Source organism: Heteronotia binoei, chromosome 13, assembly GCF_032191835.1.
Source record: "Heteronotia binoei isolate CCM8104 ecotype False Entrance Well chromosome 13, APGP_CSIRO_Hbin_v1, whole genome shotgun sequence".
In the NCBI taxonomy this organism is placed as follows: domain Eukaryota; kingdom Metazoa; phylum Chordata; class Lepidosauria; order Squamata; family Gekkonidae; genus Heteronotia; species Heteronotia binoei.
Window position 1 is genome coordinate 12,715,791 of NC_083235.1, and position 11,080 is coordinate 12,726,870.

General features: G+C 47.7%; 1 long non-coding RNA gene across 1 annotated transcript; it reads right to left on the reverse strand.

Moving 5' to 3' along the window:
- Positions 1-577: 577 nt before the first annotated feature.
- Positions 578-5,551, reverse strand: LOC132581542 (uncharacterized). Its single transcript, XR_009556129.1, has 2 exons — positions 5,349-5,551; positions 578-721 (listed from the first exon to the last, which is right to left on the reverse strand). It is a non-coding gene; the product is annotated as an uncharacterized LOC132581542 (long non-coding RNA).
- Between the last annotated feature and the right edge of the window lie 5,529 nt (positions 5,552-11,080).

The following is an 11,080-nucleotide window of genomic DNA, read 5'->3' on the forward strand; positions in this document are numbered from 1 at the left end:
ACCGTAAGAGGAACTAAACTAGACAGTGACCACTCCTCTTTTCAGGCTTCCAGAACCTTTTCACAGCTGCAGTCTAATTTTTTTACACCAAGTGGAAAAACCAGTGCCATTTAACACCTGAAAACTCCCTTTTAAGGCCTTTAGTTAAGATCCATGTCATCTGAGAGGAAGCAGTCTTGTATCCGGGAGGCTAGAATGTAGGTTGCAAGATTTGCGTTCCCTGTGTCATGGCTTGACACCTCTTTAGGTCTCTGGTTATGAAGTAGAGAGGGGAGCGGCAGAAATACACTTTACCTACCTTTGGCACAGTGTGATAAGAGATTCACAGTAATAGCTCTCTGAAGTATTTTTTTTTTTAAAGATCCACAGAGAAAACTTTTAGCAAAAACAAGACAGACATTATCACTCTGATACGAGGCCATTGACCACTAACTGAAAAGAGACAGCCTCTCCCCACCCCCAATCATCACAGTTAAGGTTCTGAAGAGTCTTTTAAACAGCAGCCGCTGTTATTTGTAGGATGCTTTTTTGGGGGGCGGGCCGATTTCAAGAAATCACAACAAAGAAAGCGCACTAACCTGGAATCACAGCCAATCCATACTTGGCCTGTCTGTTATCCAAGTCACTGCTCGGGCACCTTTGCCTCACCCAAGCCAGCCAAGGGTAACACCTCCTGGTTCCTCAGTGACACTAATCCACTTACATCAGACTATTTTAGGGCCTGTAAAAAAACAGACACAGGTTAGTACAGGAATTCAAGCATGCTGCGCTTAGAAAACTATCAGGTATTTTCTAAAAAGGCCCTTCAGGCTGAAGCCACCTTTAGATGCTGTAATCTAGCTCTTTTCAGCAAGAATCTCTCCAATAGGAGGACTTAGAGAGCAATCAAGGATATGCTCAGTTCACTAATAAGTGGCCCATCCTGTCATCCCAGTTGCATTACGGGAGGACAATTCTGTTTACGCATTCTGATTCAGAAGTAAAATGGCCCAGATTCTTCTGGCCTGACATAAGCAGGGCAGAACTAAGAAATGCTGCAAATTCAGCACATTACTGGGCCACCTCTAACAGGGTTTTGCTATGCGACAGAGACTGAATGAACCATGGGAGAGTCTTACAGACCTCCCCCCATGATTGTCTTCTATACTAGTAAAGAGCAAGATCCAGGCATTAACAGCACAGACCAGCTTTTGTCTTGTGTTGTGTGATTTTCCTCAACTACCTGAGGGCTGTTGTTTTTTTTAACACTGACCTGAACGTGACTAGGAAGCATGCTTTCAGAAAAAAAGATGTAGCCTTGTCTGCTGTGTTAAGGGGAAACACCAGCTGATCAATCTGTCCTCAAACCAGGGGAATCTATCCATCTTAATAACTTACTAGGTCCATGCTACCAAATACACTCAACTTATTTCTCCTCATATGAACATATGAAGCTGCCTTATACTGAATCAGACCCTGGGTCCATCAAAGTCAGTACTGCCTACTCAGACTGGCAGCAGCTCTCCAGGGTCTCAAACTGAGGTTTTTCACACCTATTTGCCTGGGTCCTTTTTAGTTGGAGATGCCAGGGATTGAACGTGGAACCTTCTGCTTACCAAAGGGAGGCTCTCCTCAGATACTCATTCCTACTTAAAACTAAGGCGGCAGCACCCATGAAAAGAACTTCTGTACCCACTGTACCTTGATGCACAAAAAGAGACACTTAGAACCATGTCAGCACTGCACTTAACTTGGAACCGACGTGCGCTGTAATAGTTCCCCTTCTAGTTTAATTTCCATTTCATAAACAGCTACCAAACAGACTGAGAGCAGCTGCTGTTATTGGTGCCTATATAAAAAGGGTTTTTTTCCCCTCATTTACTTCAACAGCTGGTAGGAACACATCGATGCAGACTTCCTTGCAAGTTCTATTAAGGCTGCAGTAGGGGAACAATAAAGCCTTCTGTGGATTCCATAGCACAAGGCCTGTTCATGAGTTTTGATTTTTTTTTGTGACAGAAGCCCCCCAAAAAAGCCTGGGCCATCTCAGGCCATTTACCATGAATAGTGGGTTCCCCTCTTGTTATTCAGCGAAGAGCCCTTGCTACTTTTCCAAAAGGAACTTCGCATTTCAGGGCAATTTCTTAAGAACTCCAAATATCAAGTAACAGCTAAAAAAAAAGAAATCCCCTCCCAGACAATAGTTTCAAAGCTAATATTCAACTCTGGCATTTAAACAAAGAAATCTTGTTATATCATTTGCCATCTCTAGAGACAATATTTCTCCCCCCACCCTGTAAACTAGGTTTGCCAACTCCAGCTTGGGAAATTTCTGGAGATCTGGATCCAGTGGCTAGGCAGGATGGAACGTGGGGTAGGTGAGGAATTTGCTGGGGATGTGGTGCCACCACAGAACTTCCACTAGACTCTATGATATACCACTGAGGCTTCCCTCTGAAGGAATCTTCCCTCCAGGGAAACTGATATTTGCGCTCTGGAGATCAGCAGCAATTCTGAGAGAACACTGACTTCCACCGTGAGTCAGGTAACCCCATCTGCTCAACTGTTAGTCCTGGGCAAAATTTGATTAGGCACATGTAACACTGTCTGAGGTTATGTATGCACATTCTTAGGCTACCAAAAGGTCTGTATTAACTGATGCATGGACAGTACTAAAGAGAACATTCCCAATATGAAAAGAAAGGCTGGTCTCTCTTAATGAGGGCACTAGGATCCATACTAGGAGAAACCAGCTTCAGCACAGGAAGAGTATTTAGCTTCCTCTGGCTCTGTTAAAGATAAGCATCAGAATATCCTAAGATGGAAAAAAAAAGAAAGGGGGGGCAAAAGAGCCACTGCACCATGAAAAGGAGAGAAAATTGGGACCTGATCAATACTCCCTTTAAGCTGTGGAGCCTTGTGAGCAAAAATTCTACTTTGTGAGCTACCAGAATTAAAGTTGTGAGCAAGCGGTTTGGGTTACTGCATAGTTTGCTCTGGGGACATTTTTCTTCAGCAAAGACAAAAATGTGCAAGCCAGAGGCCAAAAAAACTGAGCTAGCTCACACTAACTCAGCTCAGAACTGGACCTGAGCGAAATAAAAGCTATGCTGGCCCGAGGCTGCAACCCTAGGCAGATTTCCTTGGCAGCAACTCAGTAGCAGTTTCTAGAGCAAGCATGTTGAACTCATTTGTTATGAGGGCTGAATCTGACATAAGAGACCTTGTTGGGCCGGGCAATGTGTGTACCTATTTAAGACTTCTTTTTTTTTTTTAGCAGCGGCCCATGGCGCAGAGTGGTAAAGCAGCAGTACTGCAGTACTGTGGTCTGAACTCTCTGCTCACAACCTGAGTTAGATTCCAGCGGAAGCTGGATTTAGGTAGCCGGCCCAAGGTTGACTCAGCCTTCCATCCTTCCGAGGTTGGTAAAATGAGTACCCAGCTTGCTGGGGGGAAAGTGTAGATGACTGGGGAAGGCAATGGCAAACCACCCCATAAAAAGTCTGCCATGAAAACGTTGTGAAAGCAATGTCACCCCTGAGTCGGGAATGACTGGTGATTGCACAGGGGACCTTTCCTTTTCCTTTTTTTTTTAACAGAGATATAAACTTTATAAGGAACACATACAAACACAATTAAATATATTAAAAACTTAAAACATGCTTAAAACATTAGCACTTGTTGGTCTTAAAAGTGCTTTCTTTGTATCTCTCCCATGTGATCCAAGCAACTGAGCAAAGGAAGCTCTGGTTCTTTCCTTCCTTCTCTAGGGACTGGGGGGGGGGGGAAGCCTCAATCAATAGAAGGAAGAGAATCTTGGCTCAGTAGCTCTGCTGTGTGATTGAGAGCGACTGGCATAGCAAGCTCTCCCTCCCCCCATCCTCCTCAAGGGAGGAGCTCAGCCAATGGAGAAAATAGAGGCTTTGCTCTGTAGCTCCTGTGCAATTGAGCAAACCTGGTAAAGCAAGCTGTGATGCAGAAGAAAGCAAGAGAGAGGGAGCAGGAACCAGGCACCAGCCAGTTGTTCCGGGGCCTGATTCGGCCCCAGGACCGCATGTTTGACATCCCTGTTCTAGAGAGTCAAGACAGGCAGAATCCAGTCGCTGGCCGATTTACCAAAGGAGATGAAGCTTCTGGGTACTTCTTCACCCAAAGGATGATTAACACATGTAATTCACTACCACAGGAGGCGGTGGCGGCTACAAGCACAGCCAGCTTCAAGAGGAGAATGGATAAGCATATGGAGAAGAGGTCCATCAGTGGCTATTAGCCACAGCTTTCTGTTGGAACTCTCTGTCCGGGGCAGTGATGATCTGTATTCTTGGTGCTTGCGGGGGGGGGGGGGGGCACAGTGAGAGGGCTTCTAGCCCCACTGGTGTACCTCCTGATGGCACTTGGTTTTTTTGGCCACTGTGTGACACAGAAGGTTGGACTGGATGGGCCATGGGCCTGATCCAACATGGCTTCTCTTATGTTACATATGAAGCTGCCTTATACCGAATCAGAACCTGGATCCATCAGTATTGTCTACTCAGACTGGCAGTGGCTATCCAGGAGTCCCAGGCTGAGGTTTTCACACCTACTTGCCTGGACCCTTCTTCGGAGATGCCAAGGATTGAACCTGGGGCCTTCTGCTTACCAAGCAGATGCTCTACCACTGAGCCACCCGCCCCCCCATGAACATATGAACAGGTGAAGCTGTTTTATACTGAATCAGACCCTCGGTCCATCGAAGTCAGTACTGTCTGCTCAGACTGGCAGCGGCTCTCCAGGATCTCAAGCTGAGGTTTTTCACGCCTACTTGCCTGGACCCTTTTTAGTTGGAGATGCCGGGGATTGAACCTGGGACCTCCTGCTTACCAAGCAGATGCTCTATTACTGAGCCACCGTCTCTCCCCACGTTCTCATGTTCTAAGCTCCCCTTCCCACCCCTCCCCATGCATGAGGAGAGCCGCAGTTTCCAGCGTCGGGGCAGACGAGCAGGGCCCGCGGCGTCCTGAGAGACAAAGAAAGTTCCTCATCCTGGAAAAAAGGGCTCGGGGAGGGCAGGAAGAGCCCAGCGGGTCGGGGATTCCACCCTGCGAGGCGGCTCTGCGGGAGAGGCGAGGGGGGGGGGGTTGCTCGAGAGCGGCTTCCTGCTCGGGCCTGAGGGGGAAGCCGGGCTGGCTTCGAGCAATGGCCGCGGCCGAGCGCCCCCTACCCCCACGGGAGAGCCCAGGCCCCATTGTCCCGCCTCAGCGCCCACCCTTCTCCCGCTCCGGCGTCGAGGCCCTCTCGCGTCGAGGCCCTGCCTCCGGCCTCCCCCGCTTCCCCGGCCGCTCAGGCCTCGGCTTCCCCTCCCTTCCCCGCCCTCCCGCCGCGCGAGGTACCTGCTGGGGCCAGGCGACGGAGAGGGGTGTCAGTGCCGTCCCCCGCTGCCTCCCGCCGCCGCCATCTTAACAGCAGCCCCCCGAAGCCTCAGCCCCAGCCAAGTCGCGCGAGAACTCACCGCCGGGGGAAGAAGAGACGCGAGAACTGAAAGGGAAGCCCCAGAGCCGACGAGAAGTGAGGAGGAGGTGGAGGGCGAAGCTAATGATGGCGGAAAGTCCGGTCTCGCGAGAGCCGGGTTTTGTCCCGCGAGACTTTGCGAGAAAGGGGGAATTCTCGCGAGACTTGAGGGGCGCTCGTCTCTTGAGGGTTTTTTTTTTTTGGCCCCACCTTGAGGCCTGAAGGCGGGAAAACGAGGAAGCGGCGGAGCGAATTGGGTTACCTCGAAAAAGCGTCAAATAATTTTTAATCCTATCTCGCGAGAGCTTGTCACGTGACTCTTCCCCTCGCTCATGCGAGACTTAGGCGCCAAGACGCGCGAGAGCTTAGGTTTCAGGCGGGCTACATCTTTTTCTTTACTCAGCGCAACCCCTCACGAAATGTAAAAGGCCGCCATTTAGCGAATCAGGCGTCCGTCGACACGGAAAATATTTACGCTTGAGACAAAACAAACCCCTCCGTTGAGAGAGCTTGAGTGGAAAAGGCGAGGCCTCTTGGAACAAACTCCCGCGAGAATTGGCGAGTGAAAGGCGAGATTTACCCTTCTTTCAAGCATGAGGGAATTCTCGCGAGAGCGCAGAGAATGACGTCAGGCGGAAAGGGCAGTCGTTTCGCCTTTAGGGGAGACGAGAGAGCGGCGCGTGCTGTCCGGCCGTGAAATATCGCACGAATTGGAAAGGGCCTCGAGAATAAAACAATAGGAGGAGGAAATCTGCCTGTTGATGTACTCTCGCGGGAATTCGGGTGAATTCTCGCGGGAATATAGTGACTAATGCTGGTCTTGTCCCGGGTGATTAAAATAGCTCTTTGAGGAGGGCCTCTTAAAAATCCCATGGGGGGGGGAGGAACTCTGTAGGGAGGGGACGTAGGGTTGCCATTCTCCAGGTGGGACCTGGAGTTCCTCTGGAATTGCACAGATCTGTTTCCCTGTCTATCGTGGCTACTAGCTAGCTAGGGCTGCCAACGTGAACGTGTTTGGAAGCTCCCAAATATTTGGGGGTGAAGTTTTTAGAAACGGGGGTGGGGGAGGAACCTGAGCAAGGTATAATGCAGGGGCGGCCAAACTTGAGATAAAACAAAGCAGAGTCCAGTAGCACCATTAAGACCAACAAAGTTTTATTCAGAATGTAAGCTTTCGTGTGCTCTTAAGTACACTTCATCAGACAGTAGGATGGAATGGCAAGCAGTCGTAAATGTAGAGAAATGTAGGACAGTGAATCAGCATGCAAAATCATGAAGATGTCCTTTAGCAGATTAAAAGAATCACGAGCTAGGCCTAGCGAGTGCCAGCCTGAGTCCACTGGGTTAAACAACAAAAACAGTAATAAATGTCAGAATAGCAGATTTATGTCCATTAAGTATCCTGCAATAAATAAGAGTCTGCTCTGGATTAAAAGGAGGGCATAAGCTTCTCAGGGGCTTAATTTAAACATGTAACAGACATATAAAAATGTTGTGTCCTAGGTTCAAATGGAGAACTGTTACTTTTGGAGGGAAGCTGAACAAGCAAAGCTTGTACTCCACACCAGGGTTCCAGAGAAGGCCTGAGCGTGCCCAATCAGGGGAAGGATTGAGACATAAGTAGCCATTCAACATCTAGGCTCATACTGTACCCTGATAGGCCCTTAGGCCTCTGTAAATAGCCAATCCATGTACATAGTTAAGGTCCAATCAGAAGGGGGCAAGAATTGTATAAAGGAGCGGGAGGTTTGAATAGAGTCTGTCTGTGTTGGTGTTCCTGAAGTAAAGCTTGCTGAAATCACTCTCCGACTCTGGTCTCTTACTACGCCGACCCCAGTACATTACAAAAAACATCATTCTAGTTTGCCATTATAAAAAATACATTAAAATAGTGGAAGATGGGTTAGTATATGTAATGAGATAAACAGACAATATCCCTTATTTTAGTATGTCACTACAAAAAACATTTTTCTAATACACTATTCTAAAAGAGAAATACATTGGAATACTGTGGATATATAGCTATACTTGGTGAAAGTGGGTTTAGTATATGTAATGAGATAAAAATTCAATATCCCCATTCAGTCCTGGGGATGTGTTTGTTCCAAGTTTCATAATAATTTGTAATTCAGCAGGGTACTTGAGATAAGAACCACATAGACCGCAAGACTGAGAGAAGGAAGACAGGAAGGAAGGAAGGCAAATAGATGGAGGAAGTGAGGGAGAGGTGGAAAGAAAACTACTTTAAATGCATTCTCCAAGCTGGCTTGACTTGGGGAAGTGATTTAAAGAGACAAATGGCTTCTCCAACCAGCCAATGGGGTGGGGGCTTCAAGAGCTATAAAATATGTGTGAAAGAGCCATATGTGGCTCTTGAGCTGCAATTTGATCACTCCAGGTATAATGCCATAGATTCTACCCTCCAAAGCAGCTATTTCCTCTTGGGGAATTAATCTTTACACTACTTGTAATTCTGGGAGATCTCCAGGCTGGACCTAGAGGTTGGAAACCATGGTGACTAGTGTCAACCTCCCCATACCAGTATTAGGAAGCAGCAATTCAGGGTCTTTGTGCTTGCCTCTTCAACTGGATGCCAAAAATAGCACATGCATTGCTCAAATGGCTGCAATAGAATGGTGGCATGGGGAGGCCCTAGGGCTGCCAACCCCCAGGTGGGGAAGACACACAATAGACTACACAGAGGAATGAAGTTGCAATCAAATAAATCCAAACCACTCTATGAAAAATATATTTACAAAATGTGATTTATACAAGAAAAAAGTGCCATTCAGCAACCTCGTCATTTTACATAACGCATGTGCATATTTATATCGGTCCAAATCATAAATAAATCCAAGACATGAATCCAAAAAGCGCTCCAACGGACAGCTAGCTGTGTAAAGCCCATTTCGGACCGCCAGGTCCTTCCTTCAGGAAACGTCTTGCAGAACTTGCGGTATATGTGTAGAGAATTTCACAATGTTCAGATCTTTCACAAATTTATGCCCAAAATTGGAACGCTGCTGCCTCCATCTGGTCAGCAAGTTAATTATGACACAAGTTCTGCAAGATGCTCCCTGGAGGAAGGACCTGGCGGTCCGAAACAGTCTTTAAATTGCTAAAGTCTGTTGGAGCTCTTTTTGGATTAATGTCTTGGATTTATTTATTATTTGGACATATATATATATATGCACATGCGTTATGTAAAACAGATATATAAATATGCACATGCGTTACGTAAAATGAGGTTGCTGAATGGCACTTTTTTGGTGTAGTGGTTAAGTGTGCGGACTCTTATCTGGGAGAACCGGGTTTGATTCCCCACTCCTCCACTTGCACCTGCTGGCATGGCCTTGGGGCAGCCATAGCTTTGACAGAGGTTGTCCTTGAAAGGGCAGCTGCTGTGAGAGCCCTCTCCAGCCCCACCCACCTCACAGGGTGTCTGTTGTGGGGGAGGAAGGTAAAGGAGATTGTGAGCCGCTCTGAGACTCTTCGGAGTGGAGGGCGGGATATAAATCCAATATCTTCTTCTTCTTCTTGTATGAATCACATTTTGTAAATATATTTTTCACAGAGTGGTTTGGATTTATTTGGTTGCAAACCCCAGGTGGTGGCTGGAAATCTCTGAGAATTCCAGCTCCTCTCCAGACTACAAAGATCAGTCCCCCTGGAGAAAATGGCTGCTTTGGAGGGGAGACTGTGATACTCTACCCCACTGATGTCCCTGTCTTCCACAGGCTCCATCCTCAAATCTCCAAGAGTTTCCCAGCCTGGAGCTCTCAACTCTACTCCCTGATCCCCCACAAGCTTTGAATTTCCAAGCAGGAGTATAAGGAGTTACAGTTTTACAAATAAATGAGTAAATATGAAGCCAGGGCATCTCTTACTCCATGAAAAAACTGTTTCCTGTCAAAAGAAATATAAAGGTGCTCAATGCCTTGATGCCATTGTTACATTTTAGTCAGCAGGGGGCACCAGACTCCTCTGGAAATTATGAGAATCAATTGCAAAAATCACCTGGATGTGAGTTAGAGTTCAGCGGCACCTATAAGGTCAAGCAGATTTTATTCAAGGTATGCACTTTCCTGCACATGCACATTTCCTCAGATGCTTTTGGGGCCATTTGACACGAGGAGGTTGAAAACAGCCATCCATAAATTGCTTGTCTGATCACAACTGCTGATCAGGATGTGAGCTGAACTGGTGGATGATCGAACATTAACTAACACAGGCAGATTGTATCCTACGATATCATTAATTCATTGGGCCACCATAAGACAGAAATTATTTGATGGAATTTAACACACACAGAGACTCAATACCCTTGCTCTACCTCTATACCAGGGGGTGGCCAAACTTGCTTAACGTAAGAGCCACATGTCAGATGTTTAAGAGCCGCAAGACAAGAAGAAGAAGATATTGGATTTATATCCCGTCCTGCGCTCCAAATCTCAGAGTCTCAGAGCGGCTCACAATCTCCTTTATCTCCCTCCCCCACAACAGACACCCTGTGAAGTAGATGAAGATATAGGATTTATATCCCACCCTCCACTCTGAATTTCAGAGTCTCAGAGCGGCTCACAATCTCCTTTACCTTCCTCCCCCACAACAGACACCCTGTGAGGTAGATGAAGATATTGGATTTATATCCCGCCCTCCACTCCGAAGAGTCTCAGAGCGGCTCACAATCTCCTTTATCTCCCTCTCCCACAACAGACACCCTGTGAAGTAGATGAAGATATTGGATTTATATCCCACCCTCCACTCTGAATTTCAGAGTCTCAGAGCGGCTCACAATCTCCTTTACCTTCCTCCCCCACAACACACCCTGTGAGGTAGATGAAGATATTGGATTTATATCCCCCCCTCCACTCCGAAGAGTCTCGGAGCGGATCACAATCTCCTTTCCCTTTCCCTGAAGATATTGGATTTATATCCCTCCCTCCACTCTGAATTTCAGAGTCTCAGAGCAGCTCACAAATCTTTTATCTTCCTCCCCCACAACAGACACCCTGTGAGGTGGGTGGGGCTGAGAGGGCTCTCACAGCAGCTGCCCTTTCAAGGACAACCTCTGCCAGAGCTCTGGCTGACCCAAGGCCATTCCAGCAACTGCAAGTGGAGGAGTGGGGAATCAAACCTGGTTCTCCCAGATAAGAGTCCGCACACTTAACCACTACACCAAACTGGCTCTCCAGTTTGAAAGCCAGATGTTTGAGAGTCACAAGGAAAGGGGGGCAAGTAGATGGGTTAGGGAGGTGGTAAGAAAGCAACTTTAACTTCAAATGCCTTCTCCAAGCCACTGGTTGGCTAAGTGATTTACAGAGAGAAATGCCTTCTCCAAGCCAGCTGACTGGCCGACGCAGGCCTGTAGCTACGGGGCGGGGGGGGGCCTTCCCCCTGACTTCCTGTTGGGTGCCCCAGCTCAGGTTGCTGCTCCTGGGTCCCCCTCCCATGCAATATAAATCACAGAGGGAAAAGGGGGCGGCCCCTGTGCCCCTCAAGCAGTGATGGGGGCAGATGGGTGGGCGAGAGGGAAGGAAGGAAGATGACCTGAGTCCTAGCAGCAGTGGCCAGGGGAGGGGAGGTGTCTGTTGTGGGGGAGGAAGCGCCCCCC